This window comes from Stegodyphus dumicola, chromosome X1 (genome assembly GCF_044657685.1).
Source record: "Stegodyphus dumicola isolate Sdum_Otavi_A_Nest chromosome X1, ASM4465768v1".
In the NCBI taxonomy this organism is placed as follows: domain Eukaryota; kingdom Metazoa; phylum Arthropoda; class Arachnida; order Araneae; family Eresidae; genus Stegodyphus; species Stegodyphus dumicola.
Window position 1 is genome coordinate 70,812,895 of NC_140780.1, and position 7,566 is coordinate 70,820,460.

Consider the following 7,566-nt stretch of genomic DNA (forward strand, 5'->3'; position numbering starts at 1 on the left):
TAGCATAAACTTTTCAGCAGAGTTCTTCGCTGTTCTTATTTTTCTTATATGATTGATGATGTTACTTAATAAGTTATTGATTTTGGGGTCTTTGATCCATTCTATTGCTTCATTAAGATCTTCAGGCGGAGGTTGGATGTTTCTACTTCTATTGCGACTGGATTCGGCGTTTTGAGTGTTTCCATTATCAGTTCTTGTCGGGAGAGGAGGAAAATCTTCGTTGTTATTTCTAAATTTTGGTGCACTTGGTACAGGTTTTTTCCTTTCGAATTTTTTCTGATAAACCTCACATCCACGATATGAGGATACATGTTGCTTCGAGCAGAAAATACATGTTGGCTTTTCTTCCGGTTTTAATGGGCATAGTTTGCTTCGATGGTGTGCTCCGGACTTACAGCATCGTTCCGGTTTCGTGCATAAATGTTGGGAATGTCCGTATTCCTGGCAGCGAAAGCATTGAATAATTCTTTTCTTTGGTTGATATTTTTCAATTTTTATGTTCATATTGAACATATTGTCAAGATGATAAATGGCATATCCTGCTTTGCTTTTCTTCAATTCAATTAGGAAAATAGGTAATTTTTCGAGATTAAATTTTGGGCTGCGTGTGAATTGTTTCACCTTCAAGACTGGGAATTTACGTCTTTCAAGATCATCTTTGATCAGTTCTTCTTGCATGCTGGCCGGTAGATTTTTTAATATCACTTTCAATGGTTTTTCACTTTCGAGTCTATATGTGTGAAAGGGTATATTCCTGGCATGTAGTAGGCGTGTGGCAGCTCTATATTGGTTGGGAGTTTTGACTTTCACATAAATAGATTGCATTTTCGTTTCTGCTTCGAATTCATCCGAGCATACCGTTAAAAGTAGCTCTCTTATCTCCATCCAATTTACTTCTTTTTGTGTAAATACAATTGGTGGTGGAATTTCCGTTTCACTGGTGGTCTCCATGTTCTTTTCAATATCTTCTTTCTCTTCTAAGTCTTTAAATCTATTTTCGGTGATGATTTCCATAGACGCAGTTTCTTTCGGAATCTTCGCAGTTTTCTTGGGAGAGATCCATTCATCCGTCAGGGTTTCGGGAGTTTTCCCGTGCTTAAGAATTTCCAGAAGATTGCTAACTCCGTGTTCTTTTATTAGTGCTGAGAATTGTCTTTCCCTTTCTTGGTCATGTAAATCGATTTTATACATTGCTGATTCAGTGGGTTTAACGTTTTCCGTATTTTGTATCATGCTTCTCTCCTGTGATGGTTCATCATTTTTCCCCTCATGCGAAGTTTTCTTTTTCTTATTCTTTTTCGTCTCAGGCGGGCTCAAAAAGTCATTCAACTTTAAAGGAAGTTTCTGTTTGCTATTTGAAGGTTTTTCTGAGAATTCCGTATCCTTAAAATCATAAGTCCGTTGATCCGGTTCCGTAATGTCTTCATCAGTATCGCCGACTGTCCTAAAAAAGGACATTTTAACTAACCGAAGGTAAGAAAAAAGTAAAGTGCAATCTCTGTCCGCCTACTGGACTGGGACAGATCTGCGAAAATCAGGAGATTAACTTCAGTACGTCCTACACGTTTGCCGTCACAGCTCCGAATCGTCCTTCATCATCTAATCTAATCGGTATCTTTTACAAAATTGGCCTTGGCTACAACGAGCCTTAATCCAATCGGTTTTGATCGTGCCATACGGCTCTGGTTTCTCTTCATCATTCGAGCTAATCTTTCGCCTTTTACTAAAGATTACCGTGGAGAGGAACATTACAATGAGCCTATAAATAAGAAACACGTTCAGAAATGAGCTCCGTCCCCACCGATGAAAACCCGACGACGCCGGAAGCAATGGCCGGCACCCCATCTCCTACCGCGATGGACATCACCTCACCTCAGCTATCATCAATCTCTTTACCATCTACCTCTGTTCCGGAGACGATTTCTTCAACTCCAGTTCCTGATTCCACTCCTGTTCCAGACCCGGATACCTTATTAATAGAACTAAAGCAACTATACCAGCTGAAGGCGCGATTTACGGACCTTGAACAGACCTTAGCGAGAAGCAAGAGGGCGACGCCGCTAGCCAACTTTGATCTGAAGCAAGTCCAGCAAGAAAGTCAGGTAGTTTTATCTTCCCTCACTAATCTTGCCAAACGCTTAAATCTGCCACTTTTTAGCATTCCTCCTACAGAGGAGGAATGTATAAGCAAAATCTTATCTGTAGTTAAAAAGAGCACCAATGATTCCTTGGATAGACCCGTCTATGATCATAGACAGAAATCTAAAACTAATATCTCAGAAAATAAGCAAACTAATTCTTCTAAAAAATCAAAAACTAATTTAAACCAAAGCACTGAAAAAAAGAGTATCTTAGCTCCAGCTAGACTTCAAACTGAAAAAATAATTAACTCAACTAGCGAAAAAATTCAAAACCTCAACTTAAATAAAAGAAACAGCCAAACCAATCCAAAATCAAAGAAAATTAGAATAACCGATAATGAAGGATTTACTGAGCCTCCCCGCCATTTAGTTTCTAAAAACGTGGGAAAGCAACCGCAAAGCAAGTCTGAACCGGTCGCTTCTCAAAGCCTCCCCCCCTTTTGGAGCGAGCGCCGAGAGAACGACCCCCCCAATCGGAAACCAGTCCTGCAGCCGCAGATGAAAGAATAGAATCAGAGGAGCAAGGAGAGAGCAGTACTCCCCCCCCCCCCACCCGATCGCGAAGAATACCTTATTTCTTCGTCGATCCCAAAGATTTCGAATTTCTAGTAACAGTAATACAAAATGCTGTTCCTTCGGCCCAGTGCCAAATGAAGGGGAAATACTTACGCATTGCTGTACAAGCTGAAAACGACTACCGCACCGTTGCGTCTATTCTTAACACGCACGGTGCACAATACAAGTCTTTTAATCTCAAGCAAGATAGACCCATTAAAGCAGTAATTAGGGGCCTCCCCATTACTGCCAAGCCAGAAAAAATTTCACAAGAACTTACCTATATTGGTTACAGTGTTTTAAGCGTAACACAATTTAAAAAGCACAAAACCCGGCACCCCATGCCTCTATTTCTTATCCAGTTGAACCCATCGTTAAATGCATTCGATATTTTCGAAGAAACCTCAATGATGGGTTTAGATATTAGCATTGAGAAGCACATCGGCAGGAAAGGACCAAGCCAGTGCTGGCGCTGTCAGGGTTTCTTCCACAGCTCGGCAGTATGTACTTTGCCTCTCAGGTGTCTGAAATGCGCTGGGCCGCATTACGCAGCTCAGTGTACGAAGGACCCTGATGCACCTAACACCTGTGCCAATTGCCTTGGCAGCCATGCCAGTAACTGGCTTCACTGCCCAAGACACCCTAATAATCGCAATAAAAAGCAAAAAACCCCAACTTTTGGAAAAGGTGCCGGGAATACTAAATTCGTACCCGCTCCAACCCCTGCTCCTCTCAGCAGCACGGATCCCCTTTTCTCCACAATTGTTTCCGGACATAAAAATAATCCCGGACTTCCCCAGCCAAAGCCTCAGCGTACCAGCCCTTCTCCTATCCAGATGCAAGAGCAGCCTCGCAACAAGACGCCACCACCAGCAGCCCAGGTTCCAGCCCCGACTCCTGACGACGGAAGCTGCACAGATACTCTGCGCAGCGTATTCCAAATTTCAAGGGAATTCGGAATCCAACATTCTACACTCCTCCAAGCATTCCGGGAGGCTCTGCCGAAGCTCAGACTTGTCTCATCTGGGCCGGAGCGAGCCTTCTGCATCTACGAGGCGTACTGCAGCCTTCTCAATTAAATATTCAAATTCAATAGCCCAGCAGCAGAAGACCCCATCTCAATAGCATTCTGGAATGCCAACGGCATCAAGAAAAAAATACATGAAGTCCGGGACTATACTAGTGAGCACCACATGGACCTCTTCCTCATTTCTGAGACACACCTGGTTGAGGGACTTAGCGCGAATATCGCGAATTATATCTGCTACCGCAATGACAGAGCGGATAGCAACAGTGACACTATTCGTGCTAGTGGCGGTACTTCCATTTATATAAAACGCTCCTTGAAACACTCAAGAATTCCTACTCCACAATTAGAGGCTTTAGAGGCAACAATTGTACAAATTTATCTCCCAAATTGCCCCCCCCCATCGCAGTAGCGTCCTGCTATATGCCTCCGAGACGGGGACCTGTCTTTATCTCCGATCTCAGAAAACTTTGTGGAATTTCTAATAACCTGATTATTGCAGGAGATCTCAATGCTCGTCATAGAACTTGGGATTGTGTCACTGCCAACAACTATGGCGACAAACTAAAAAACTGGGCTCAGGACGCCCATATCCAAATTATTGCGCCAAATGCACCTACCCATTATCAGTTTCCTGGGGGTATAGGTGCTCCCTCAATTATTGATTTGGCTCTCTTCAAAAATATTCCCTTAGCTTATTCGATAGAGGTGATACAGGAATTGTCCTCTGACCACTATCCAGTACACCTGACCCTTAACTCTAACAAAATCAATGAAAATTTACCGGCGCAAATCTCAACAAGTTGGGATGACTTTCGGTATGTTTTAGAATCTGGTATTCTCCCCCCTATCCAAATTAGCAATAATCAGGATGTTGACTCTGCCATTCAAAGGCTCAACCAAACCCTCATAAACGCATTTAATGCAGCTTCCAAACCTAAATTTAAAACAAATTATTCCAAATTACCGGCCAATATTAAAGAAAAAATCAAAATTAAAAACCGCCTTCACAGAGATTGGCAGAACACAAGACTAGAATCAATTCGAACTCAACTGCGAAGGATCCAGAACGAGATTAAGTCTGACATTAAGAAATTTTCAGACGAAAAATATACAAACTATCTTAAGTCCTTAAAGACTTCTGACAATAGCCTATGGGTTGCTAGCGCACGGCTACGCAAACCAAAACACGACATTCCCCCCCTAATGGGCACGGTCAATGACCGGATGGCACTCACAGACACCGAGAAAGCTGAACGCATTGCGGACAGCCTTCAAACACAATTCTCACTGAATACTGGACTCATGTTCGATTCCTGTGCTCAGCACACGGATGAAGTCCAACACCAAGTTGAAACTTTTCTCTCCTCAGATCAACCTGAGGAACCCATTATCACAACCATGACTGAGATTTCTGCCTTCATCAAAAATCTCAAACCTACCAAGGCACCCAGCCTAGATAGGATTTCCAATCGCATGATTAAGAATTTACCTGTCAAATTTGTATTTTACCTAGCTGTTTTGATGAATTCCATGCTCAGGTTAAAATACTTTCCAAATAGCTGGAAAAATGCCTGCGTGATTCCTATTCTAAAACCTGGAATGGACCCAAAGGTCCCTCAAAATTATAGACCGATCAGCCTCCTGTCTTCAATTAGTAAGATTTACGAAGCTATACTGCTTAGATACCTGAATGATTTCTGCCGAAGCCGAAATATCATTATTTCTCAACAATTCGGTTTTCGTGCTAAACACTCCACTCAGACCCAGCTACTGAGGGTAGTAGAAATCATTCATACAGGATCTCGCAGTGGAAAGCCTACAGCTATTGTTTACTTAGATGTTGCAAAGGCTTTCGACAGGTGTTGGCATATCGGAATTTTATTCAAGCTCATGCGACTTGAAATTCCTGCTAACTTTGTGCACATAATGCACTCTTATCTCAGTAATCGTTCCTTTTCTGTCAAAGTTAAAAACTCTATTTCTTCTCCTAGACCTATCCAGGCAGGTGTACCTCAAGGAGGAATAATTAGCGCATTGCTTTTCAACTTGTATGTAAATGACATACTACAAACACCCAGTGTTGATCTCGCACTTTATGCAGACGACACAGCCATCATCTCACAGCACTCATCACTACACCTTACTCTCATGCACCTACAGCAGTACTTATCAGACTTACAGTCCTGGCTCGTTACCTGGAAAATCAAAATTAACGTTGCCAAAAGTGCCGCCACCGTTTTCTTCTCCAGGAAGAGGAATGTCCATAATCAACTCCAACCACTCAGGCTCTTCGAAGAAGATATACCCTGGGTGGACTCATACAAATATCTAGGAGTTTATCTTGATTCGAAGTTACTCTGGAACACCCATATCAACTATGCAATAGCCAAAGCCAGAACAGCCAGAACGCAATTATTCAGCCTCATCAATAGAACCAGCCATCTCTCCCTGAAAAATAAAATCCTACTCTACAAATGCACCATCTTTCCTATACTCACCTACGCCGCAGCAATATGGTCAACAGCAGCTAACAGCCACCTCAAGAAAATTCAAGTGTTTCAGAGTATTACACTTCGTATCTTGACTAACGCTCACTATTATGTCCGAAATGAAGTGCTTCATAATGATCTTCAAATTCAACCCCTGGATGCCTATTTCCGGCACAATTCGGCCAAATTCTTTAATAGATTAACGTTTATAGATAACCCGGTCCTGCACTCACTCCCTGTATACAATCCGGCAGAACCTAGTTCTGCCAAGCGACCTAGGAGCGTTCTCTCGAGAACATTTAACATCTTTCCTAGGAAGCCAAAACGGAGGTGTTTGCTTGACTAGGGAAATCTCTTAATTCTATCTAAAGCACTTCACGGGCCTAACCCGACAATTCTAAATTATTTCTCCTACCCCTGGACCTAATCCAGCCTCATTCATCGTGACAAATAAATCCGTGCTGCTCCGTCCATCATATCTCCCTTTGCCATGACCTTTACCACTCATCAAAGAATGTATCATAATAAAACAGATTCGATTAGTAAAAATCATCATCAATATTTTAACCTGATCAACACTCTATCTTAATACCTTAAATTTTTCTATTAAAGCTTTAACAATTAACACAAAACTTATACTAATCCCTCAGTATTGAATTCATGTATTTAATTTCCAGGCACAATCATCAAGCTTGCATTTCTTCAATTACAACTCCAGCCAGAAAAGAAACCTTCTAAATATAACGCCAAAATAATCCCCTCCAAGTTTAAAGTTTAACCTCTCCGCTCCTAGCTTCTCTTTCCTTCACAATAGCCTTACCCTTCCCCCCCCATCCACTCCTCGCACCATGAAAAAAGTTCTCCAGTTATTTTCGCAGTTAAGCGACTAACGGTTCCCCTGCGGGCGGTCGGAGTGCAAACTCTCCCCCACCTACCCTTTCGCTCCTCTCTTCTCTCCTCTCCTCCGCCATCTTTGGCCCCTTCTCTGCCATCTTTGGTCCTCTGACCGCTGCGAAAAAATTTCTCCAGTTATTTTCGCAGTTAAGCCCCTAACGGTTTCCCCACGGGAGGTCGGAGTGAAAACTCCCCCCCGCCCAACCCCTCGCTCCTCGTTTCTCCCCTCTCCTCTGCCATTTTTGTCCCCCTTTAGCCATCTTTGGTCTTCGGACCGGCACTCCTCCCATGCTCATCCCAAGGCATTAGCGATTCCGCTGCTTTTCAGAGTAGCCAAGACATAACCTTTCCCGGGGCCAGAGGCAAGTTCCTCCCACCCCAGTTCTCACCCAACAGTCTTGATTTCATTGAAATCGACTGCTTTCTCTTCGAACTTTCTTATCGCACAGGTCTCCGA

At 42.8% G+C, this 7,566-nt stretch overlaps 1 pseudogene; it reads left to right on the forward strand.

Moving 5' to 3' along the window:
- Positions 1–1,677: 1,677 nt before the first annotated feature.
- LOC146993195 (U5 spliceosomal RNA) lies at positions 1,678–1,791 on the forward strand (annotated as a pseudogene).
- Positions 1,792–7,566: the final 5,775 nt, after the last annotated feature.